Genomic DNA, 27,172 nt, shown 5'->3' on the forward strand with positions numbered 1-27,172 from the left:
AGGCTCTGGTTGAGTACTAAGCTGTCCTCAATATAGGGGTTGAATACTTTAGTGAGGGTTCTCATTAAAAAACAAATCAGAGCTAGAAGTGGGGAAACTCCACTAATTAAGGTCAAAGGCCACCACGGGCTGGACAGTCTCTGAGCTCGGTGCCATGTGGAGAACGCCCTTCAAATGCAGGGCTTCTTCTCTGACCTCGTCTGGGGAATTCAAAACCTTCTACCAGCAGAATGTCACATAGTCTTAGTTAGATTCCAGGATCAACTTCTTTTCTCCTGATAAGAACTAGCTAGAACCAAACGCTTCCCATGCTAGAGAGGCATTTTGGTACCCTAAGCCCTCAGCTAATGACTTTCGTCCACCCTGGATGTTCCTACCCTCAGCCCCCCAAATTATATAAGCCTTGAATCACCCTAAGTAAAGTTGCACAAGTCCTATTCTCGAATAGTTCTTTGTACTGTCGTAGCGTTTTAGGTTTAGTGTTTTGTTTTTCCCTTCTGAGATTACTCATTAGAGTTAAGGGGAGATATTATTTCTCTTATGATCCTAATGACAGCTCTTCCAGGGTGAGATTTCCTTTTTGTGTTGGAGTGCTGGTTACTTTTTATCAGCTTTACACAAACTAGTCACCTGGGAAGAGAGAACTTGAGTGAGGAAATTGCCTCCATCAGATTGACTTGTGGGTGTGTCTGTGGGACATTGTCTTAATTGATAAATGATGGGGAGAGCCCAGCCCATTGTGAGTGATACCATCCCTGGGCAGGTGGTCCTGGGCTATATATGAAGACAGGCTAAGCAAGCCATATGGAGTAACACTCCTCCAAGTCCTCATCTTCAGCTCCTGCCTCCAGGTTCCTGCCTTGACTTTCTGTCCTGGGTTCCTTCAGTGATAGACTATGACCTATAAGCTAAGCTGAAATAAACATTTTTTCCCAAAACTGGTTTTGGTCAGTGTTTATCTCAGCAAAAGAAACCAATTTAGGACAGTTGGTTCTTCCTTTGTGAGTTGTTAGTTTTTGTTTTTGTCTTTGTTTGGTGTTGTGTTGGTTTGTGTTGTTTGGGTTTTGTGTCTTCACATTTATAATAGAAGTTTCTGTGTTAGAATATAGCTCACTGCCTTATCCATGGCCCTTCTTAAGCAAGTTGTTCCATTTTTTTGGAGAGAAGTCCTACCTGTAGCCTAAACCTTAGGGCTTCAGGGTGGTCACTGAGCACATCAGAAGGACTGGGGACAAGGCAGTGTCAGCTCTCTGCCTCTGACACAGAGCACACAGCTTAGAGCTCTGGGCTCTAACAAACTGAAGAGCAAACCCCTGAGTGGGAATATGGGCCCAGCGTTGAGTCACTGCTCCTCGGAACTCTGTCCTGCAGCTGTTACAGGTGGGCCTGACAACTGCCCACAGCTCACTCCTTTCAAGCAAGTTGACTGGTTCTCTGGGACCAACAGAGGGAACACACACAATGACTTAGAAGGGAAATCTGTCTTTTGCTTTTTCAACCAGGTCCTATATGCTTTTCTAAAGCGATTACATATTTGCATGTGACTGTATACATGTGTGGGGATGGAGCTGGGAGAGATGGGGCAGAGGGCATTGGGGCTGTGTGCATGCAGAGACCAGAGAGGGCACAGAGTGTCCCTATTAGTCTCCACCTATTCCTTTCCAGCAGGGTCTTTCCCTGAACTGTAAGTTTCTGTCTTCTCTATTAGCTTGGAAGCCATCAAACCCTGTCTCTTACATTGGGGGAGCTGCGACCAAGGCCCACAGGGAGCACCCAGCTTGTTACATGCTGTGTGCTGGGGTTGAATTCTGGGCATAGTGGTTTTATAGTGAGCACCCTTTACCAACCTTAACTGTCTCCCCAGTTATCTGCTTTTTCTGTAAGTAGCATTTTTATTATGAGAATACACACACAAGCACACACAGACACACACAGACACACCACACACACACACACAAAGAGACACATGCACACACAAAGACACACACCACACACACACACACACACTGTATTAGTTACATTTCTCCTCTCTGTGACCAAATTTCTAACAGAAAACAACACAAGGGCTCTCAGCGCTGGTCCTGGACTTTGTCTTTCCAGTCTCCCATGCTCATGACATTAGCAGGAAGTACTTCACCTTCCCTTGAGTTACACTTCAAATACCAGCTCCTGGGTCCCAGTCCCCATGGGGGGACTTGCTGGCACAGCTGTGCCAAGTCAAAAGGTGCCAAGTTCTCAGGTCCCTAGGCAGAGCCTCAGCAGGCTCCACTTGGTGCATCGAGTTTAAGGCAAATTAACCTTTAAAAAGAAAGAAGACACAAATTAAAGTTAAGTGAAGACAAGGTATTATATCACACATCATTAAAACACAGCAGCTCAGGGAGTGTTTGGATCCTAGGCTATCGAATAACTGGGACAAAATGCAGGCGACAGCTGTCGCTGGAGATGAGCACTGAATATGTGTGCACTTAGTATGTATTTAGAGCCAGGGATGGGGTGCAGGTTTGTAATCCCAGCACCTACTAGATAGTGGCAAGCAGATCTCTGTGAGTACTAGGCCAACCTAAGCTCCATAGTGAGAGCCTGTCTCAAAAATAAAAAAATAAAAATATAAATAAATAAATAAATAAATAAATAAATAAATAGAACAGAACAGAAAGCCGAACAGGGTGGTGCATGCCTTCACTCTTGGCCCTGCAGAGGCAAAGGCAAACAGATCTCTGAGTTCAAGGCCAGCCTGGTCTACAGAGCAAGTTTCAGGACAACCAAGGCTACACAGAGAAACCCTAACAAAAAAAACAAAAAACAAAAAAACAAAACAAAAACAGAAATAATTGACACATGCTTTTGCCCACCACAGCCATGCACTTTAAATTCAAAGGAACATGTTTTCAACTTTAAAAACCAAGAATAAAAATTTTATAGCAAACATTATTTACATTATACAATAAGAAAACTGCCATGTAACAAAACTTTTCAGTGAAACAAAATTAGACTTAACAGTACAATTTTATATCCTTAGAACACATAAGAAAGTCAAAACTTTGGGGCTGGAGACATGGGTCAGTGGTTAAGAGCACTGACTGCTCTCCCAGAGGCCCTGAGTTCAATCCCCAGCAACCACATGGTGGCTCACAACCAACTGTAACTAGATCCAATGCCCTCTTCTGGTGTGTCTGAAGACAGCGACAGTGTACTTATATAAATAAAAATAAAGAAAGAAAGTCAAAATGTTAGTAAACAACAGGCTAAAGTTAGTCAGAGAGAAATTTAAAAGATAATAGCCAAGATTGACTGAATAGAGAGAAAGAAAGGAGGAGCTATTCAGATAAGAAAAAGATTAATGACATAAAGATTAAATAATTTGATTTGATTTAAATTTTGTTTCTAGAATTATTAAAGAAAACATATTAAAATGCATAACTGTTTTTCTTCCTCCCAAACTACCCTTTGGTGGCAGCAAAAGAAGTGTATGATGATCTTCTCTTCCTCACATGGAGAAAGGAAGGAAAGAGGAGACAATAAGAAAGTGGAAGTGTGACCCAGCTCTGTTCCTGCCCCCAGGGTGGTCAAGCACCAGGCCTCTTCTTTCACCCCTGGGGTGTTCAAGCACCAGGAGATGGTTTTTACTGTTATAACTCCTCTTTACTGGGGGAAGGGCAAAACAGCTCTTCTAGATGATATTATGTGAAACAGCAGCTCTCTTTTTTAATGCATGTATGTATGTATGCATGTATGTATGTATGTATTCACTTTACATCCCAATCTACACCTCCCATCCCTCCTCTCTTCCTAGTCCAACCCTTACACGTCCTTCCCCCCATCAGCTCCCTCCCATTCTCCTTAAAGGAGGAGAAGCCCCAGGTGGGTACCATCCCACACCCAGCAGCTCTCCTTATTGGAGGTGGAGGTGTAACAAAGTCTATATAAACCTTGGAGAGTGGGTTTTCCTTTTTTATGGTGAAAAAAAAAATGTATATTTAGAATTAGTCATCTGGACTCAGCTTAGATGATCCCAATCTTGTTGGCAACATCCAGAGCATCATAATCAGGAGCCAAGCGAACACACGCCTTCTCTCCATCAGGCCTTAGCAGGGTATTGACTTTGGCCACATCAATGTCATAGAGTCTCTTCATGGCCTGTTTGATCCGGTGCTTGTTGGCCTTGACATCCACAATGAACACAAGCGTGTTGTTGTCCTCTATTTTCTTCATGGCTGACTCAGTGGTCAGTGGGAATTTGATGATAGCATAGTGGGCAAGCTTGTTTCTCCTGAGCGCACTTTTCCGAGGATATTTTGGCTGCCTCCAGAGCCGCAGTGTCTTGGGACGCCAGAAGGTGGGTGATGTTCGGATCTTCTTCTTTTTGTGGCTGTGGACACCTTTCAGCACTGCCTTCTTAGCTTTCAAGGCCTTCGCCTTGGCGCCTTGGCTTTGGGAGGGGCAGGAGCTTCCTTCTTTGCTTTCGGCGCCATCTTGGTGAAAAGCGGAGAGTGGGTTTTCAAGGAGAGCATTCATTATTGGCTGGAACTACGGTGCTGGGAATGTTTTATTTGCATGAAGAGGAATTCCAGGTGCTTAAACCTGTAATTTGAGCAAGAGGCCAGGAGATGCCAGGAGAGCATCTGGCAGTAAAACTTGATTCTGAGTTCCTAGGAGTTACTGAAAACCAGAGTGGGTAGTTGTATGAGCCTCATGCCTTGACAACAAGTTTTATGTAACCCCTGGGAAAGGGTCATCTAGGCCTGCTGAACACAGGCTCTGGCCAAGATGAATATCTTGTCAAATCAAGACAGCCATGGTACATAATGCTAAAAGGAATAGGCGGGTGTAGTTTCTAGGACAGGGTCAACTGTAAATTCTCTTGTGACTGTGAACGTTATTTATAAAAACCATCTGTGGCTGCCTTTCTGGGCACATGATCTATCAGGCTGCCAGGCTAGAGGGATGTGGAAAGAGAAGTCTACAGATCTTCCTGATTGTTTGATCTGTGGCTGGAGCCGTTATTAGTGTGCCCATGGTGTTGATTAAGTGACAAGAAGCTTCTGTCCTTACTCAAGCCTTCAGTACTTCTAAAGTCTTCAGATAATTGAAGTATTTTTTGTTTGTTTGTTTTCATTTACATGGATTTAGGGCCACCAAACGCAACATAGAATAGTTGGCTATGTTACTTCAAATTCATTTCGTTAAGAATTACACCCACAAGCAGATGGCCAGCAAGATGAGACCTTTGTAGCTTTCGTGATGGAAATCTACTGTGGTTTCATTCAGCACATGACCTTATCTTCACTGCGTATGTTGACCTCGAAAAATGCACCAAGACCAGTGGCATGTTTTCCATTATCAACTCCAGCTCTGGGCTCTGAAACAGCCATCTCAGCTTCTCATTCAGACCTTTGTCCTCAAAGGACCCTTCGGCCAGGTGCCAGTCCCAACAGATAACACAAGGACATAGGACAATTTGAGGAAAGTTTACTTAAGGGACCATTTGCAAAGGGGGCAGTGTTCTGGAGACTGATGGGGAGGTGTGTGTGGTGCAACCCAGAGCAGCAGAGGGATGTTGGCTCAGCCTCTTTGACACAGAGGTCTGGCCAGGGAGAGGCTATGAGAGCACTGAGGAGAGAGGAGAAGCCCTGCTTCTTCATGTGGCTGCAGGATAGGAGCTGTGGGCTGTGTGCAGCCCAAGGAGAACTCAGAGTGGGCTCAACGGTCTGATAGAGTGTGTGGACAAATCTAACCTACTGCCCAACCCCAACCAGAGCTTCCAATAGCCAACTCCAACCACAAAACTTCCCACCAATATGGATCCCAGGGCTGGGTAGGGAGTGGACCTGGAGTGGTATCTTGGTCTCTTTTGTGTTACTATTACAGAATGTCCAATATTGAATAACAAATAAGGAAAATATGGCCTGCTGTTTTAGCTGCAACTGAGAAAACAGATGACCCCAGGCCTCCTACCAACCTGTGGGTCAAGCCTTGTACCCTGCATGCATGTTTGAGATGTATAAACTAGGAGACCAGGATAAGAAGAACCGAATAAACATCTGTGTAACTGTGCCACTGTTGAGTAGCAATTTCCTCCATATTGAAACTTTCTACCCTGGAGGGAGACTCCTAGGACTCAGGAAGTACCTAAGCTGGCTCATGCAGACTCAGGAAGCAGGGCTAGAAAGGCTCAGCTATCAAGAGTATGTTCTGCTCTCATAGAGGACCCAAGTTTGGTTGCCAGCACGAGCACATTGGGCAGTTCCCAACTACCTGTAACACCAGCTATTAGGGGATCCTCTGAACTCTGCAGACACTCATACTCGTGTGTGTGTTTGTGTGTGTGTGTGTGTGTCTGTGTGTGTGTGTGTGTGTGTGTCTGTGTGTGTGTGTGTGTCTGTGTGTGTGTGTGTGTCTGTGTGTGTGTCTGTGTGTGTGTTTATGTGTGTGTGTGTGTGTGTCTGTGTGTGTGTGTGTGTGTGTGTGTGTGTGTGTGTGTGTGTGTGTAAAGAACTCAGAAGTCTTCCAAGGCCCTGTCCTCTTTAAGGTTGCATAAACAGAGGACTACTTAGAAGACAGTCTCTCCAATCTGCCAAACCTCCTGCAGGTTGTGCAGAGAGCCCCAGGGTTCCAGCTTCCCAGAGCATCACCCAAGAGCTTGCAGTCAGTCGATTGCCTTTGAGTCACCCAGGCTCCCAGGGGACTCACTGATTCACCAAGCTGCATTTTGGTACTACTGTTGCTCTAGTCTATTGTCATTCTCTTCTTGATGAGAAGATGTTTCTTTATGTCTCCCCAGGAATAGTGTCACACAATTCCTCCACTACCCTCCATCAGCCAACATGACAACTCAGAAGTAATGCATTCTAGGTAAAAATAACAGTTTAGTAGCACACTCAGAAACTCGAAACAATGCAGAGGATGGTTTCTTGGGAACCAAACGCACCGTGATGGATGGCAGTGGACCCCGTCAACTTCACCAACTGGTAGCCTCGACTGCTGTTGATTTGCTTCTCGTATCTTTACTAGATTAAAGGACATAAGCCTTTGGTGTGAGGCTTTTGATGATGAAGTGTATTTCTTCCCAGCCTCCATCAGGGAGAAGGATCAGAGTAGCTTACATTCACCGGGTACAGAAAATACTCTTCTCACTGTTTACCCTGTATACTCTCCTGACATAGTCCAGAAGGACTCTCTGTTCAAGCAGTTCAATTGTAAGACTCAAGGTGAGCCTTAGCTACCGGGAGACCCCCAAATGAGACTCAAGAACAGAGTTCAATGCAAAAGCAAGAGGTTTATTGTTCCAGTGTGATGGGGTCGTCCTGCACCCAGAGGACAGACGACCTCTTCTCTTTCTTTCATAAGCTTTTTATACAGTTTTTGAGGACGGATTATAGCAGCAGCCACTAGGCACATAATGATTGGTGGTTCTGGTGACATTTACATTAATTGGTTGGACAGGGAGGGTGACCCAGGGACCTTCCCTAAAGCCCAGTGGGAAGTTCCAAGTCGGGACTCTCTCACAATGGCATCAGAGTACTTCGTTGTACTGATGGCACGGAGTCCAAAGAGAAGTAGTGTGTTCTTTGCAACTGCAACTTTGGAGTTGGCAGCTAGCATGTAGTGCACTTGGGAATACTAAACTGAATCATTTATTGGGTGCCTCAGATAGCTACTATTGTAGAGTGAAAAATTATAAGACCATTTTATGAAATATATGTAGACTTTTCCTTTGCCCTTAGACCTGAACAGAAAAAGTGCAGGTTCCAGAACGCGGAACTGAATGTAAGATTTCAGGCCTTCACTGCCCCGAGACACATTCCTGGTGGAGGACATTATCCCTGAATCAGAAGTCACTTGCTGGATTAACATTCCTCAAGCCTCAGGGTGGGGAAAGCCCAAAGCAAGAAGACACATTCCTGACCACAGAGAAAGATGCAAGTCATCTAGGTGGGGCTATAGCCAGAACAAGTGAAAAATATTTAACCTGAAATAGTTGGTAATGACAGGGTAGGGCACAGTGGCATAGTAAAACTACATTTTTGAGAAGAATGAGTGTGCAGAGTAATTTTCACATGACTCTAAATCATTTAGGGTGAGTTCCTCTGAAGTGTTCCATTATTTTTATGTTATGTATGCTTGACAACCCGTCACCCCCCTTCCCACTCCCCTGGTTTGTGGTTTACTCCTTTAAAAACCCTCCTCAGACTGATTGGCTTTGTCAAACTCTACTCCTGTGTGAATGTGCAGTTTGGCCGCTGGCTGCCAGCGCTCTTCCCTAATAAACCTCTGCTGATTGCATCCAGGTATAGTGTCTTGGAATTTGTGGGTGGTCACAACTTCCTGAGACTTGAGTAAGGGTCTCCCGAGTTTGGGGGTCTTCACTATCAGTTTTCAGAATATCTCCCAAAACAAGAACAGATCCTGCATCAGGTTCAAACTACTGAGCAGCCTCAACTCTTGACCAAAGGACACAATAGCTGCCATGACAAACCAAGGTGGGTTCTCTGAAAGAAGAAAGCCAATGAGTGAAATACTGTGTAGTAAGGCCATGCCACACACTGCAGAAAGCTACTTACCACAGAAAAATGAACTGCAATGCCAGCAGCCCCTAGTCAACACTGACTGACCTCAGCACATAACTGGCTGTGTGAGTAGAGCTGCCCCTTATGAGCTGAATATCAGAGCCACCAAATCCCAAGGAGGCACCCTAGCAATCACCAGGAGAGTCTGGCTCTTCTGTCTCCACAACTTTTGGTTCCATGTCAACACCACTAGGACCAGGTGTACAGCCAGGGTTAGACTAAATCTAAAGCTACTGCAGCTTCCAGTTGCCATGCCAAGCTTCTCTTGACAAAAGTGTGCACAACAGTGACCATGTGACCCTGATCATCACAGCAACAAAGCGGTTGCTACATGACAGTACAGTCATGGCTCAGACTGTAGCAGGACTCCTTCTTGGTGATTCTATGCCTGGTGACAATTATAATGTGAAACTGCCAAAAGCCTATCCTGAAAAAGGCACGGTAACCTCAAAGATAAAGGTTTTGGTTACCCCTATGGATAGCAACCCAAACAAACAGAATGGCCTGTCAAAGAGGAGGGACAGAAATAGTGCTAACAGAGGAAGACAATGACTTCAGAACCAACTGTAAGAGTGCAGATTGCAGCTTGTCCCTACAAAGGTGTTTTCAGATGGTATTAATGTTTTAATGAGGAGATTTTGAAGCATGTTATCCCTTATGATAAGGGTGGGCTTAAAGCAAGGCCTGCAGTTCCAGAAGAGTGGGTTCTCAAGGCTATAACACGGAAGCCCTATCTACAGGCCTGGGACGACCACTCTGTGATAAAGTACTTCTGTGAAAGCCTGGGGACTTTGTGTGTCTGGTTCTTGAGCCCCAAAAGACCACCCAGGGGCTGACTTTAATGTAATCACACTAGGGTCTTTATTTACAAGCTTGGGCCTATTTACCTCCAACCCTGATGCAGCAGGATTGTTTGGTGAAGAAGCCTCGAATCCTCACTGGGACAAGGCTTTATAGGAAATGGGAGCGAGCAAGAGACTATTCGACCTGGTAAGCATCTAATTGAATGACTATTGTAAGCCCACAGGTGGGTGCTGTGAAGCAAAACTATGAACACTCAACAAACGATCTGAAAGTACATTTGAAACAATCAGACTAATCTTTGATTGACTGTTGCTAGAAAGTAGCTAAGGAGTAACTCCAGGGAATGGGCCAAGGACAAGCCATGGGGTCCTTCCTGGTACTTGGGTGTAGCTTGGGTTCAGCTGAAGGTCAAGTTCTTAAGCTTTTTTTTTTCTTGTAGGACAAAGGCCAGTCCCAAGATGGAGTAGGTTTGGCCTCTCATTTCCCTGCTTTCTCTGGTAACTAGAAGGCCCAATCTTTGGACTTCCTGAAGCTCCTGGGCTTTGTTATGGAAGAACTGGTAGTATATCTAATCTCATGAAAACAGCTAGTAACTGTTAGATTCAGTTAACTCAGGCCTGGATGTATTGGTGACCTGAAAGGACCAGACCATCATATTTTAGAGGAGGTCATAGTTGTCATTGTCCCATCTTTGTGGTGTCTCTAGGGTTTGGGTAAGGCCCCCATCAGTGGGGGACAGGGGAAATCCTGAGGCTGAGTTTTCTCCTGTTGGTCAGGGTCATCTTTAACTGTAAATGGGTGTGTGGTGGGTCCATGTTGTAATCCAGTCAACCTTCAGAGCTGTGGGTGTGGGTGTGGTCAAGATGATAACATAGGGACTTTTTTAATGAGGCTCTAATGACCCCTGGCTGGAGGGGGACCTGTTTCATAGAGAACATAAAAGTTTAGGCCAAACATGTTTGTGAGCCCCTTGGACACCTTTGAGATCATCCAGCAATTGGTAATCCTCGAACTCAGCAGTGACCTCTGCCTGTATAGTAAGAATAATGGGGGCGGGGAGGAGGTGAGGTATAGTATCCTGAACATAATTTCAAAAGGGGTGAGGAGAGTTTCATACCCAGTAGGTAAAAGAGTTATTCAATCATTGTCAGTCTCCCAGGTCAATTTAGTTAAGGTCTCTTTTAGGGTCTTGTTTATCTTTTTATCTGTCCTGAGCTCTGGGGTCTATATGTACAATAGTTTTTAATCAATCACTAATGCTGGCTAGTCCCTGAGTTACCTGGTCCATTATCTGACCCTATCATCTGAGGGTCATCCATACCTTAGTAGTATGTCCTTTAAAGTTTCTTTGTACCCGTGGATGTAGTTTTACGTTTGGTGGGGAAGCCTCAGTCCAACTTGAAAAGGTTTCCATAGACATCAGTAAATATTTATATCTACATTTTCCTGGTTTTGTCTCTATGACATCTGTCTCTCAGTAGGCTCTAGGCTTTGTGCCTCTGAACCTATTATCAGAGTTCTTTTTATTAATCACCATGTTAGTTAGCTGATAGGTTTTACAGTTCTTGACAATCTCAGCTATCTTTGAGTTGGCATCTCTAATCTTGATATTAGGATGTCATAGTGTCCAGACACCTATGTGGGAAGAGCAGTGGGTCTTCTGAAGTATGTATAGTCTCATTTTTTCTGGCACAATGAGTTTATAATCTGTTGTTCTCCACCATCTGTCATAACATTGGGACATGGGCAAATTCCTAGCCCAGATTATGTCATCTTTTGAATCCTTAGGGAGGCCAGGGAACATAAGATCCCCCAGATCCAGGGAAGTCAGGAGCGAGAGAGGCCCGATGTCTAGGGCAGCATGTCCAGCTGCTTTATCTGCCCTCTTGTTATCCTCTGAAACTGGGTCCTTCCCTCTCTGGTGTCCCAAGCAATGAGTGATGGCCAGCTTTTTAGACCCCATAGAGCCTTTAGTAGAGAGAGGGTTTGCTTTTTATTTCTGATAGTCTTTCTGCCTCAGAAGGCCTCTGTCTATAAATAGCCCCATGGACATGAGTGATAGCAAAGGCATATCGGCTAGCTGTATCTTTTGTCTTTTCTCAGCTCCAGTGTCTTGGTTAGAGCTATCAGTTCAGCTTTCTGGGCTGATGTTCCAGCCAGAAGTGGCTCCACCCATATAAATCTCAGTGTATCCTGAAGATCTGGTCTGGTCCCATGGATGTGGGCCAAAATGTCTGAGCAGACATGTAATGGCCCATGAAGGTCTGATTCAGGCAGCAGGGTAGCTGGGCTCAGGGTATCTGGGCCTGAAAGATTGTCTTGGGGGAGTTAAGAGAAGAGATTGGTAATGAGTTATTCTGGTACTGGTGATAGTCAGACTTGGCCCAGTTACAGTTTGTCAGTATCCTTAACCAGGAGGGCCATGGGCATGATGATGTGCAAACAGGGGTTGGGGCAGCCTCTGGCAACTAGGTCTCAGATCTCTTGTCCATGAAGAAATGGAAAAAGGCTTAGTCACTTCTGTCAACCCCAAAGCTGGTGTAAAAAGTTCTCTCTGGCCTTGGAGAGCCAACTCTGACCTTCTCTTAATATGTTTATCCCAGATTTAGGGAGGTTACCTGTGGTTGACAGAGTTGGACCTTCTTAGTGGAGGCTCCTGGGTCTCCTCTAGACATTTTTTTTTTTGGTGGGGGGGGGTGGATCTGTTGTCACCAAGAAATGATTCATAAACTTTTGAAGAGACTTTATGTTCTAGCAAGGCAGATTGTTAAGCTCTATTATCAACAAGGAAGCTTCTGGGTTTCCCCTCTATTTTCAGGGTTACCCTGGGTATTTTTTTTTTTTTTTTTTTTTTTTTTTTTTTTTTTTTTTTTTTGAGACAGGGTTTCTCTGTATAGCCCTGGCTGTCCTGGAACTCACTCTGTAGACCATGCTGGCCTCGAACTCGGAAATCCGCAGGCCTCTGCTTCCTAAGTGCTGGGATTAAAGGCATGTGCCACCACTGCCCAGCAACCCTGGGTATCTTTTAAAGCAATGGTTTGAATAGGCTTTTTCTTCTTGGGACATCCTCTGACCCAGTGGCCCTCTTTCTTATAATAAGCACATTGGTTCTTTCTCAAGTGGGAGCTTTTTTATCTTTAGCCCCCCCCCACGCCCCCATCTCTTTTTCTGGAAGCCATCTGTTTGGGGCATCTTTTACAGTCTTCTGGTTCGGCAGTGGCTGTCACCAAGATCTTTGTCAGGTCAAGAGTTTGTTGCCTTCGCTCTTTTAACTGTCTTTCCTGGTTTTTTTTTTTTTTTTTGGAAGTAAGTTTGGCCTCTCATCTTGAGTAGATCCTCACATAAAAAGCTGGGTGTGGTAGTACCTACCTGTGACCCTAGTGCTGATGGCTGGAGATAGTCAGGTCCCTGGCACTCGCTTACCAGTGAGAGATCTGGATTCAGTGAGAGAGCCTGCCTCAAAAAATAAGGTAGGGCACAATTGAGAAAGATACTCAGTGTTGATCTCTGGTCTCTACATACATGGGGACATGCACACATACACACGTGTACACACACACACACACACACACACACACACACACACACACAATAAGCCTCTGTTTGAGTTTCCAGCTGCTGCCCTGTAGGGTTCAGACTCATGACTACAGCATCCACTCGCACCTGTATATCCAGCCAGCTGGCTTGTCATCACTGCAGATTTTAGACTTAGTTCCTGCAGGTTGTAAGACAGATCCTTAAAGTAAATCTCTCATATATCTGTGTATCGAATTTACATGTATCATGTATACATACCAATAATGTATATAGGATATAATCTATCTCACTGGCTCTGCTTTTATTGGAGAATCCTAATTTAGCTCCTTTTATAAGGTTCTTCTTATGTTTTTATTAACACATTAATCATATGTAATAATGGGCTTCATCGTGACACTTTCATACATGTATATAATGTATTTTGATCATAGTTAACCCCATTGCTCTCTCTTTCCCTGTTCCTATAAGAGAAGAAGGGACATTTTGGCTTACAAGAATTTGTTGTTGGTTTTATTTTTAAGATTATAATATAATTACATGCATGTCCATGCATGCACATATATGTGTGTGTGTGTGTGTGTGTGTATGTGTGTTGTAAGACCCCCCCCACGAAGGGAGGACCTCCCTCAAGCCTCAGGAATTTGAGGCCACCCAATAACTCACAAGACACCATTCTTGATGCAACAGCAAGAGGTATATTTCGGGGTCACTAGACTGAGGCCGAGACTTGTAACCCACACAGGGGCAGAGGAGTGTCGACCCCATCAGCTGGGAATGGAGGGCTTATATAGGGAAGAACCACAAACCAAGGGGAGGTGAGGGGGTAACCAAGGAAACATAACATAAAAACAGTAGAAAGTCTTTAAAAGTCCCAACCCAAATTTAGTCAGGGTCATGCAGAAAACATCTTATACACTTATCTTTTGTAAGGATGTAACCTTGCCCAACCATTTATCTTGCAGTCAGCCCACCCAGGTGACTTGCATCTTTCTTTGTGGTCAGGAATGTGTCTTCCTGCTTTGGGCCTTCCCCACCCACAGGTGGGTTCTCTTCCCTGAGGTCTGAGGAATGTAATCCAGCAAGTGTCCTCTGACTCAGGGATAATGTACCCCTCCCGGAATATAGGCCTGGGGCAGTGAAGGCCTGAAATCTTATATTCAGTTCCTCTTCCTTGAACTAGTAAACCTGCATTCTTTTGCTCAGGTCTAGGGGTCATGAAAACTTTCTATATTTTTCATAAGTTTTCTATATCTTTCAGTGTGACCCAATGGGTTTCATTAGGGTTGCTTTCAGGAACATGACTACCTTACTGTTGAAGAAAATGTAAATATTTCTTCTTCTTCCAGCGACCATTAAGTATCTGATCCTGAGAGGGAGCCTTGCAAGTCCCTCCCTCATCCATGACAGGATGTTCAAGGGCCTGATCCTGTTCAGATATTATATAGTTAGCTACAGCTATAAATATACAAATGTGTCCTGCTCTGTATAACGTTACTTGGATGTATTTTCAAAGCTAACCACTTAGTATAAATAACCAACTGATGTGTTCTTCCCTGGGGAAGACAGTCTGTCCCCTTCTCAGTCCTGCTGATCTCCTCAATCTTTTTGGCAGCTGCCACAGTCTTACCATCTAGTTCTGGTGGGCAGCCAACAGCCCTGCCAATCACCTTCTTGTTTTAAAGGGCTTAGAAAGAAAACCTCCTTGACCAAAAGCTCCTGGGAAGGTAGCCTGCCCATAGCACTGGGGTTTTCATTTAAGAACCCATAGCTTCTGGGGACAGCGTTATCCACCTATGCATGGCATTTCCAATCTAGTTTTATGTAGGCTGATGGGGGTGGGTACATGTAGGTGGGTGCCTTCAGAGTCTGGAAGAGGGTGGGAGATTCCCTGGAGCTAGAGTTACAAGTTGCTGTGAGCTGCCTGACATGGGTGCTCAAAAGTGAATTTTTTTAGAGTAGCAAGTGTGCCATCTCTCCCACTGCTAGTTTTACCTTTTCATTAGTTTTTCATATATCCTTAGTTTTGGCTGACAATATTATCAGAGTTCTCAAGAGGAACAGAATTTATAAAAATGAGTGTGTGTCAGCCGGGCGGTGGTGGTGCACACCTTTAATCCCAGAACTTGGGAGGCCGAGGCAGGAGATTTCTGAGGCCAGCCTGGTCTACAGAGTGAGTTCCAGGACAGCCAGGACTACACAGAGAAACCCTGTCTCGAAAAACCAAAAAAAAAAAAAGTGTGTGTGTGTGTGTGTGTGTGTGTGTGTGTGTGTGTGTGTGTAGATATAGATCAGGCTGTGGTTCTGATAGTCCAACAATAGCTGTTTACCAACCTGAGGTCCAAGAATTCAGTAATTCAGTACTTGGTCATGCAAGGCTGGATGTCTCAGCTGGTTTTTGGCACACACTAGAATCACAAAGAAGTAGGCTCTAATGCCACTGAAGAAATGGGCTTGCCAGCAAGAGTGAGGGCAAGCAGGCAAAAAGCAATCTAAAATAGAATCAGGAATCAAATTATTTAAAATTATAGTGGTTAAATGATATGGTATTGTAAAAGCATCAACTAAAGCAATAAAAAAAATCAGAATGGAGTCCAGAAATGAACCCATTTGTATATAAACAATTGAACATCAGTGAAGTAGAAAGGTCAACTGTTCAGTGAATTAAATCTGACCCCTGTTCATGAACACAAAAACCAATTCCTGGTCATGAGCTGGTGAATAACAAAGCAGAATTTCCTGACAATGCACTAAGAAGATATCTGTATCACTTTTTAGAAAGTAGTAGTTCAAGGAGATTTCTTCTACACACACAAACAGCACAAAGCCAGTTCTCATCCTCATACAATTGGGACTAATAAATTCCTGCCACAGGAGACATCCTGTCTATACATTGTGTGTGCGTCTGACCACTAGATGGCAGCAGAAGTCCCCGTTTATCACCCATTGTGACAAAAAAGTTTCTAAGACAGTGACAAATGAGGGCTATAGTTGAAAAACGTAAAAGGGAAGGGGAGAAAACAGGATGTCCTATTAAATTTGAACTTTGAATAAAGAAGAAAAAGTAGTAACATCCGCACGCACACATGTAAACACACAGAAAGGAAAATGCTGAACTCCATGACTCAGTTCTGTTATTTCAGTTTCTCAGGAGGCTGTGGCAGAAAGAGGATCCCACCTCAAAATGATAGGAAAGTCTATGGGGCCACGGAGATGGTTCTGTGAGTAAAGTGCCTGAGGGAGATCTGACAACCTAAGTTCATTCCTGGGACCCACAAAATGAAAGGAGATGACAACTCACCCACAAGCTGTCCTTTGACCTCCATGCATGCACTATGGCACCTGCACACATGTGTGTGAACATGAATACATTCACACTAAATAAATAAAATATAGTTAAAATTGTAAGTTTACAGATGAAGGCTGGGAATACAGCTGAGACATATGGCTATTTAATCAGAAAAATGTATTTTTTTTTTACTGTTTACCTGCTATCCATATTCACTTGAGTGTCCTATATTTTATATGATTATCTACTGAAGGGTGCAAAAAAGTCATCTCATAATTGAGAGTTATTGCCTTGAAATAAAAGTTATTTGATAAATGGACTATAAGAAAGATTTCTAGTCATCAAAAGATGGCAAATGGGAAAGGAAAGGCACAGAATGGGTGCACTCTCTAAGCCATGTGTGGAAACAAGAGCTTTCATCCCAGCACTCAGGAGGCAGAGGTAAGGAGAGCTCTAAGCATTCCAGGCCAGCCAGGGCTACATAGTGAGACCTTGTCTCAAAAAGGGAAAGGGGTTGTAACACATGTATATTAATACAGAACACAGCTGTCACTAAAAGTTTATTCTGAGCCAAATATGTGTGGCCATAGCTCGGGAACCCAAAATTCAGGTTGCCCTGAATAAAATATTCTACCACAAAAAGGGTTACATGTTTCTATAGTCATAGAACAAGGGGCAGTCATGAGTTAAGGTATTTACCAGTACACTGGTGTAGACAGCAGATGGACAGGTTATAGCAAAGTGCAGAAAAATCTGCCATGGCATTCAGATGCTCTCTGATGCCATCTTGAGCATATGGCTAGTGGAAAGCTGTGGTCTGCTATAGATCCATCCCCAGAGGTTTTGTCTGATAGTCAAAGGATGTCAGGTCAGATACAGATGATGGGCAATGAATGAGATGAAGATAACCCAGAATAATCTGCTCTGAACCTGAACTACTCCAACTCTTTCCTAAAGCTCTAATTGGCCATTCATCTTTGTGAAATCTTAACACAGGTGTGGCTTTTTCCTTGGAACTTAGTCTACAAATATGAACAAAGAGCTCACATACATTATTTGTGTATGTGAGTTATTTCATTTGTAAATTATGCATTTCAATGGATGAGGAAAGATTGGATGGACAGGTGTAGACATGCGTGGCAGTACACACCTTTAATCCCAGCACTTAGGAAGTTGAAGAAGGGGGAATCTCTATAAATCCAGATAAAAAGCAAAATCAGGAGACTGGAACAAAAAAATTAACAAAATCATACAGTTAACACTAATAAACATGCCGACTATTGAACTGCATTAGTTACCAGGAAAACACAAATTACGACCCAAAGCAATAGCATAACACACTCACAGGAATGGCTACAATCAAAAAGATGATAATTCCAGGGAACCCTTATCCACTGTTGTAATAATTTCCAACCCTAATAAGCCCATATACAAAACACACAATCCAGTTATTATCACTGTAAGCTATGTGCTTAAATTGGGCAGATCTAGCACTGTACTAACTTACTCCCCAGCTATGAGACCCTTTGCTACTTGCAGTTTCCCCTTTTCAGTCACTGCTGCTCCATCATGGCTTCCTCCTCCTTTTCTTCTGTCTTCTCTCTCTTCCCTTCTTGTCCTCTCCCTCATTCCCCCAAAACTGTCATCCCATCCTTCCCCTCCACTGCCCAATCACAGGCTCTCGCCTTTATTGACCAGTGAGGATGGGGAGAAGGTTCACATGAGATCACCTGAGTATGTGATTGAGTGTTCATGCATTGGGCAACCTCTCTCAAGGAAACAGAATTAACAACAGAATACAAACAGCACCAGGGCAACCCCTTTTTGTCCAACTGAAAAGGCTCTTTCTCTCAGATATAAGTTGAGCACAACTATAACAATTATGTTAATTAGAAGATATGAAATTCACTTAATATGTAGTCTATCATACCTATCTGTTGGGTGCCGACTTTTAGCAGAAAGCGGCTATCAGCTTTGCAGCTATCTTGAGCCATATACCCTGACATGAGATTTGAATTACAATAGCCTACAACAGCTGAGAACACTCTGATAATCTTGGTTTAGATACCTTGAGATTAAAGGTGTGTGAGATTATAGAGATCAGAGTCAGAGACAAGACCTAAGGGCATGATTAAAGGTGTAACTTAGAGGCGTGGCTTAGAAGTGAGACATATAAAAGGCAGAGACAGAACAGATCAGAATTGAGACGATAGAAGACATTAGGGAGACACAGCAGAGAGAAGACATTAGGGAGAGAGAGAGAGAGAGAGATTCATACACATCAGACATTAGGTAGAATCTGCCGTCACCCTCGCTCTTGCTGAAGCCCGACCTGCAGACTGGAGCGGCAGCTTGGGCCGGGATACAGTGGCCGCCCAAACGTGGGTCGGCCCGGGCCTCAACATTTTGCCTGGGCTGCGACATTTTTTGGCCACCCCAACGTGGGGTTAGTGCGGTCCCCAACAGGTTCCGGAATCTAGTTTGTTGTGGGCTGGCTCTGCGATTCGGGCTGTTTCTTGAAGTCGGTTTCTGAAGTCAGGGTGTGGGCCAGGGTCGCTCGTTTTTCCGCCGCTGCAATCATGGCGGCCTCCACAGCAGCTGGGAATCAGCGGATTCCTAAAGTGGCCAAGGTGAAAAACAAAGCGCCTGCAGAGGTACAGATAACTGCTGAGCAGCTTCTAAGAGAAGCTAAAGAAAGAGAACTCGAGCTCCTCCCGCCTCCACCTCAGCAGAAGATCACAGACGAAGAAGAATTAGAGGATTACAAACTACGGAAAAGGCAGACTTTTGAAGATAACATAAGAAAAAATAGAGCTGTGATTAGCAACTGGATAAAATATGCACAATGGGAGGAAAGTCTAAAGGAGATTCAAAGTGCTCGATCCATATACGAGCGTGCTTTAGATGTCAACGGCCGGACTATTCCACTCTGGCTGAAATATGCAGAAATGGAAATGAAGAACCGCCAGGTCAACCATGCCCGAAATATCTGGGACCGTGCCGTAACAACTCTGCCACGAGTCGACCAGTTCTGGTACAAGTACACATACATGGAGGAGATGTTGAACAATCCTCCTGGTGCTCGGCAGGTGTTTGAACGCTGGATGGAATGGCAGCCTGAGGAGCAGGCCTGGCACTCCTATATCAACTTCGAGCTGAGATACAAAGAGGTGGAGAAGGCCCGCACCATTTATGAACGCTTTGTGCTCGTGCACCCTGCTGTGAAGAACTGGATCAAGTATGCTCGGTTTGAAGAGAAGCATGCTTATTTTGCTCAAGCTCGGAGAGTCTACGAGAGAGCGGTTGAGTTTTTTGGGGATGAGCATATGGACGAACACCTGTATGTGGCCTTTGCTAAATTTGAGGAAAACCAAAAAGAATCTGAAAGGGTACGAGTTATCTACAGATATGCCCTGGATAGGATTCCAAAACAAGAAGCCCAAGAACTCTTTAAAAACTATACCCTCTTTGAGAAGGAGTTTGGTGACCGGAGGGGTATAGAAGATATCATCGTGAGCAAGCGGAGATTCCAGTATGAAGAAGAAGTGAAGGCTAATCCACACAATTATGATGCATGGTTTGATTATTTACGCTTGGTGGAAAGTGATGCAGAAGCTGACACTGTGCGGGAAGTCTATGAGAGAGCCATTGCCAATGTGCCACCCATCCAGGAGAAGAGGCACTGGAAGCGCTACATCTACCTCTGGATTAACTATGCACTCTATGAAGAGCTGGAGGCCAAGGATCCTGAGAGGACAAGACAGGTATATCAAGCGTCTTTGGAACTAATTCCTCACAAAAAATTCACGTTTGCCAAAATGTGGTTATATTACGCACAGTTTGAAATAAGACAGAAAAATCTGCCACTTGCCAGAAGAGCTCTGGGAACTTCCATAGGCAAATGTCCAAAGAACAAGTTATTCAAAGGTTACATAGAACTGGAACTACAGCTTCGAGAATTTGACAGATGCAGAAAGCTTTATGAAAAGTTTTTGGAATTTGGACCTGAAAATTGTACGTCGTGGATTAAGTTTGCAGAATTAGAGACAATCCTTGGTGATATTGAGAGAGCTCGGGCAATATATGAATTAGCCATCAGCCAGCCACGCTTGGATATGCCAGAGGTACTTTGGAAATCATATATTGATTTTGAGATTGAGCAGGAAGAAACTGAGAGAAGAAGAAACCTTTACCGACAGTTGCTTCAGCGAACACAGCACGTCAAGGTATGGATTAGTTTTGCTCAGTTTGAGTTATCTTCTGGGAAAGAAGAAGGAAGTGTGGCTAAATGCAGACAGATTTATGAAGAAGCTAACAAGACCATGAGAAACTGAGAAAAAAAGAAGAGAGGCTTATGTTGCTGGAATCCTGGCGAAATTTTGAAGATGAATTTGGAACAGCATCAGACAAGGAGAGAGTAGACAAACTCATGCCAGAAAAGGTCAAGAAGAGAAGAAAGGTCCAGGCCGACGATGGGTCTGATGCCGGATGGATAGAAGTCTATGACTACATCTTTCCAGAGGATGCTGCCAACCAGCCTAACCTCAAGCTTCTGGCGATGGCCAAGCTTTGGAAGAAACAGCAACAGGAAAGAGAAGCTGCGGAACAGGATCCAGATAAGGACATTGATGAGAGTGAAGCCTCATCTTTTTAAATGTTGTAACTGCTTTTTATAAATCCACAGTTTAGAGCTTTGACTTCTGGATGTTTTTATATATTTACCCAGTAAGGGGTTGTTTGACATCTTTGAATTATTTTTTAAAATGCTGCTGGATTAACTATGGGTGGGAAACTGCAAGTAAAGGAATATTTTTGGAATGTGCTGATACCAGTCTTGTTCCAACGGCACACCTGTCCCTGCCGCCTTTTTTAGCATCATGTGTGTACTTCTCAGAATTAAATGGACTTGCACTAATAAAATCTCTAAATATATAAAAAAAAAAAAAAAAAAACCTGCTTCCATGTCTCTGTGCCCAGGAGCTGCGGGGTGACGTCCTCACAGAAGACCCATCTCTTCACACAGAGCTTCCTGCAATGCACAGTTGCAATCCCATCAGGCTGACCCCAGTCCCCTCACCTTAGAGGTTGGCGCTCCTGTTGGTCAAGAGAAGCAGCTGAGTTCTCGAGACATTAATGTGCCAGAGCTGAGTAGACAGGTCAGAATGAGGATGGGGGAGGAGTGCTATTCCTGATCAGAAGTAACTACTAAGTTCTCCAGTGAACCAACATAGTGCATCTGTCTCCCACTGACCCAGAAGCCTACTGTGTGCCCAGAGCTCACAACCGTGGGGTGGAAAACAATAATGGAGATAGAGTTACTCCATAAAAGTCTCAGTGCTGGAGGCAAACATACAGGACTCTGTGTGAGTGTCAGCCCATGGGTGGTGGCACTCAATGTGATGCTACCTAGATACAGAGGGAATGGATGTCGCTGTAATGTGGAAGGAAACTAGGCTTCTCTTTCCATATGCTTTTGTAGCGTTCACTCATCTGTTGAGTTTTACATTTACTTATTTATTCACTTTTGGTATTCGACACGAGGTTTTTCTGTGTAGCCCTGGCTGTCCTGGCACTCACTCTGTAGACCAGGCTGGCCTCGAACTCAGAAACCCGCCTGGGTTATCTTGGAACTTCTGTTCCAAGCCTGCCTCTGCCTCCAGAGTGCTGAGATTAAAGGTGTGCACCTCCACACACCTCTGGAATGTACTCTAAAGCCAGAGACAGCCCAGAAAACAGCCTGGGCTCTGCCCAATTTGCAAACGTGGAAGGCATTGGGCTAGTGATTGTAGGTCTAAACAAGACGCACAAGGTAATACCCTTTCCCATAATCAGGGAAACGGGAACAGGGGCCAGCTCCAGACCCTGAACAGGCTTATGGAGCAGTCAGTTTCTTACCAACAAACACCAATCCCTTTCTGAACTCAGTCGAGCAACACCAGGAAGCGCAGGACTAGACCTCAGTTCTGCCACCCACACAGTATTAACCCCAGAAATGGGACCTCAGGCCTTACCCACTGGAGTGTTTGGACCACTGTATCCAAATGTGTTTGGCCTGATAGTGGGAAGAAGCAGTACTACCATGCAGGGACTACAAATTTTTCCTGGAGTTATAGATAATGATTATCAGGGTGAGATTAAAGTAATGGCACAGGCAATTCAAAACATAGTCACCATTCCTGCAGGAAAGAGGATAGCTCAACTATTGTTACTTCCATTGTACCCTACTAATCACAAACATAAGAATCCTAAAAGAGGGGATCAAGGTTTTGGTTCCTCTGATGCATACTGGGTACAGCCTATAGTTAAACAAAAACCTATGATGACAATTTGGCTAGATGGAAAGGCATTTCAAGGCTTGGTTGACACAGGAACTGATATGACTATCCTAAAACAAAGTGATTGGCCTGCTACCTGGCCGATGACCCCAACCTTAACCAATTTAAGGGGAATTGGCCAAAGTCAAAATCCACTACAAAGCTCTAAGGTGCTGACGTGGAAAGATAAAGAAGAAAATACAGGAAATATACAACCCTATGTCATCTCAGGCCTTCCCATTAATCTCTGGGGCTGAGATCTGTTATCCCAGTTGGGATTGATTGTGTGCAGCCCTAATGAAATAATCATGGCTCAAATGATAAACCCTGGATTTTCCCCCAGGGAAAGGATTAGTAAAAAGTGAGAAGAGATTATCTAACTTGGATCAAGCCAGGCAGTGGTGGCACATGCCTTTAATCCCAGCACTTGGGAGGCAGAGGCTGGTGGATTTCTGAGTTCAAGGCCAGCCTGCTCTACAGAGTGAGTTCCAGGTTAGCCAGGGTTACCAGGTCCTCTCTCTGAAGGAAATACCAAGGCAGAACTAGCTACTTGTATAGCTGCAGTGACTTTATCAGATCAGAAATCTAATTTGGATCAGGCCATAAAGGCTAATGAGTTACATCACCTTAATTCTAAAACTTTAAAAGGTATGTTTAAAATTACTAGAGAACAAGCTAGACAAATAGTCAAACAATGTCAATCATGTGTTAAACTTTCACCAGTTCCTCATTTGGGTGTAAATCCAAAGGGACTGATACCAAACAGTATCTGGCAAATGGATGTTACTCATTATAATGAATTTGGCAAGCAAAAATATATACATGTATGTGTAGACACATACAGTGGTTTCATTTATGCAACTTTACAAACTGGAGAAGCAAGCAAGCATGTGATTGCTCATATGCTTGCTACAATCGCTGTATTGGGTGTGCCTAAACAGATAAAAACTAACAATGGCCCAGGTTATACAAGCTCCAGTTTCCACCAATTTTGTGAAAGATTGGGAATACTACATAAAATGGGTATTCCATATAATCCACAGGGCCAAGGTATAGTAGAAAGGGCACATCAAACCATTAAATGTCAATTTGTAAAAATTAAAAAGGGGGAATGGTACCCTACCAAGGGATCCCCCAGAAATATCCTTCATCATGCACTCTTCATTTTAAGTTTTTTAAATTTGGATTCTGAAGGAAAACCTGCTGCAGATAGATTCTGGCATCCTGATACCAAAAAGAATTTTGCAACAGTCCTCTGGAAAGACCCATTAACTGGAACCTGGAATGGGCCAGATTCAGTGCTTATCTGGGGAAGAGGTTCTGTCTGCATATATTCCCAAACTGCAGATGCTGCACGTTGGCTGCCAGAGAGACTGATTAAACAAATAGACAACAATAACAAATCCAGGGAGGAGAAACCCCCTGAGAAGCGTATTTTTTCTTCACAGGAAACATGAAGACGCTTCACAATTGCCTTCAAACTGGAACAGATCAACGAGTAAACCTGACTTGGGAAGTTATCAGTGCTGAAGAAGACATCACCACCCATATCTTCAGGGTAGCTCTATTGGACTCTCGATTCCCTGACTTATGATTTAGTGGGGAACTAGATTGTTTTAGATTTAGTGGGAATTTAGGTTGTTTAGACCCAGGAGAAAACACACTACCACAGTTACTATAGTTGTTTTTTGGGTTTGAGATTGACTAGAGCAGGAACAGGGATTTCCTTAGTTTTCTTTAGATCAAAGCTATGATTAGTTTTGTATTTATATAGATTTAGATTCTGATATAAGGCATTTATAAACAGAATAGAAGAGGCTTACACTTTTTACTCCTCTGATAGAGGGAGTTATATGTTGCCCTTTAAAAAGAGTGTTGCTGTCATACTAACTATTCAGGCGTTGTTAAGTCTCTTGTCTTTTGGGTCCACGGGTTTCAACAAACTGATGGCTTTTGTATGAGATGCTATTCAAATGAAACCCACACAGGTCCATTATTACAGGCTGGAAGCAAGGGATTGTAAAACCTCTGTCATCAAGACTAATGAGGTATATCCCCTAACTTACGCACTAAACCGGATAGTCAGTGACGGGTAAGAGAGCATACCGAGACCCTTGCCCCTAAAAGAAGGGAGGCCTCACCATCCTAAGACAGGAGCTCAACCAATGGCTGTTGAGTATCCAAGGACGGGAAAGGGAGGCTGGGGTCCTTTGCTCCAACCTAGGACAGGCACGGTTTCCGTAAGTTTTCCCAGCCTTCCCTTTTAATAAAAAATTTAAAAAGGGGGACCTGTTGGGTGCCGACTTTTAGCAGAAAGCGGCTATCAGCTTTGCAGCCATCTTGAGCCATATACCCTGACATGAGATTTGAATTACAATAGCCTACAACAGCTGAGAACACTCTGATAATCTTGGTTTAGATACCTTGAGATTAAAGGTGTGTGAGATTATAGAGATCAGAGTTAGAGACAAGACCTAAGGGCATGATTAAAGGTGTAACTTAGAGGCGTGGCTTAGAAGTGAGACATATAAAAGGCAGAGACAGAACAGATCAGAATTGAGACGATAGAAGACATTAGGGAGACACAGCAGAGAGAAGACATTAGGGAGAGAGAGAGAGAGATTCATACACATCAGACATTAGGTAGAATCTGCCGTCACCCTCGCTCTTGCTGAAGCCCGACCTGCAGACTGGAGCGGCAGCTTGGGCCGGGATACAGTGGCCGCCCAAACGTGGGTCGGCCCGGGCCTCAACATTTTGCCTGGGCTGCGACATTTTTTGGCCACCCCAACGTGGGACTAGTGCGGTCCCCAACACCTATCAATTTAGATAAAGCACTCTACCACCTATCTTAAAGAGTTTACAGTTCCATGCCTGAATTAAATTGACTTTAACTTGCATTACCATCTGAAATTCATCCTTTCAAATCTGGAACTTTTTCTTTAATGCTAAACAATTTAAGTTCAATTATGAGACTATAACTAGTCTTTAACCCTGTCACAGATCTAAGAAGAAATTAAATATTACCTGAATATGTAGGAAGCACAAAGACCTAGCTTCTAATATTATATAATTTGTAGAGACAGCTGGTTGCCTGGACAGTCCCTTACTTCCTTATAAAGACTCACAATGCCCACACATCAATTCCACACCTAGAAACACACCCAGATGTCTGCACAGTGTGCATGATAAAGTATGATAAAGCATGAATAAGGCATGATAAAGCAATACTGTGTTCTGTAGAACAACTCAAGGTCCACAAGGAATAATTAAAATTCTGACAAGGTCAAACAACAGGGACCAGCAGCAACAAACAGTAACCAGCCACCAAACAGGTAAATCTCACAATCAAAATGTCAAGAATAAGAAAGAATAGTTTTTTGTTTGTTTGTTTGTTGGTTTGTTGTTTTGTTTGTTTGTTTGTTTTTGAGACAGAGTTTCTCTGTGTAGCTCTGGCTGTCCTGGAACTTTCTTTTTTTTGGGGGGGTGGGGGGGTGGTTCGAGACAGGGTTTCTCTGTATAGCCCTGGCTGTCCTGGAACTCACTCTGTAGACCAGGCTGGCCTCGAACTCAGAAATCCACCTGCCTCTGCCTCCCAAGTGCTGGGATTAAAGGCGTGTGCCACCACCGCCCGGCATCCTGGAACTTTCTTTGTAGACTAACTAGACTGACCTCAAACTCAGAAGTTCACCTGTCTCTGTCCCCCTAATGAGGTATTACAGGTATGTGCCACCACACCCAGCTTGCAGATTTTTTTTAGTTTATTCTTTTCTCATACAATACAGCCCAACCGTCCCTCTAAGCCCCTGACTCAACTCCCCACAACCAAAGACAGCATAATACAACATAATAAGACTAGGCTCATACCTCATATTAAAGCTGGACAAGGCAATCCAGTAGGAGAAAAAAAAGAATCCCAAGAGCAGGCAAAAGAGTCAGAGGTACCCCCTCTCCCACAGTTAAGGGTCCCACAAACTCCCAAGCTAAACAACCACAGCATATAAGCAGAGGACCTAGCACAGGCCCAGGCAGGCTTTGTGATTTGTGCTTCAGTCTCCGAGCCCTGCTCAGTTGATTCTGCAGGCCATGTTCTGCTGTCCTCTACCCCTCTGGCTCCTACGATCCTTCTACCCCACCTTCCACAGGGCTCCTCAAGCTCCCCCTAATGCTTGACTGTGGGTCTCAGCATCTGTTCCCATCAGCTACTGGAGGAAGTCTGTCTGGAGACAGCTGAGTAGGCACCTATCTATGAGTGCCTATCTATCTATAGCAGAATATCATTAGGAGTCACTTCATTTGCTTTTTGTTTTGGTTTGGTTTGTTTTTGTTGTTGCTGTTGTTGTTATTGTTGCTGCTGTTATTTTGGTTTGGTTTAGTTTCTGGTTGTTTAGGTTTTTTGGTTTTGGGAGTTGTTTGTTTGTTTGTGGCTTTTGGTTTGTTTGGTTGGTTGGTTTGGGGGTTTTGGTTTGGTTGATGGTTTGTCAGTATTATTTGGTTCTATCAAGGTCTCTGAGCCATGCGGCGGCTGGTTCCTGGCCGTCCAGGATGGGCATGGGCTCCCTCTTGTGGCTTGGACCTCAAGTAAGACCAGACATTGCTTGGCCACTCTCACCTGCTCTAAGGCACCATTGCTCCAGCAGGTAGGACAGCTGTGAGTGGAA

The 27,172-nt window shown here is 44.0% G+C and overlaps 2 pseudogenes; one reads left to right on the forward strand and one right to left on the reverse strand.

Moving 5' to 3' along the window:
- Positions 1-4,005: 4,005 nt before the first annotated feature.
- On the reverse strand, positions 4,006-4,475 carry LOC117706334 (large ribosomal subunit protein uL23 pseudogene; annotated as a pseudogene).
- A 14,298-nt stretch (positions 4,476-18,773) lies between these two features.
- Positions 18,774-21,022, forward strand: LOC117706332 (crooked neck-like protein 1 pseudogene; annotated as a pseudogene).
- Positions 21,023-27,172: the final 6,150 nt, after the last annotated feature.

This window comes from Arvicanthis niloticus, chromosome 3 (assembly GCF_011762505.2).
Source record: "Arvicanthis niloticus isolate mArvNil1 chromosome 3, mArvNil1.pat.X, whole genome shotgun sequence".
In the NCBI taxonomy this organism is placed as follows: Eukaryota; Metazoa; Chordata; class Mammalia; order Rodentia; family Muridae; genus Arvicanthis; species Arvicanthis niloticus.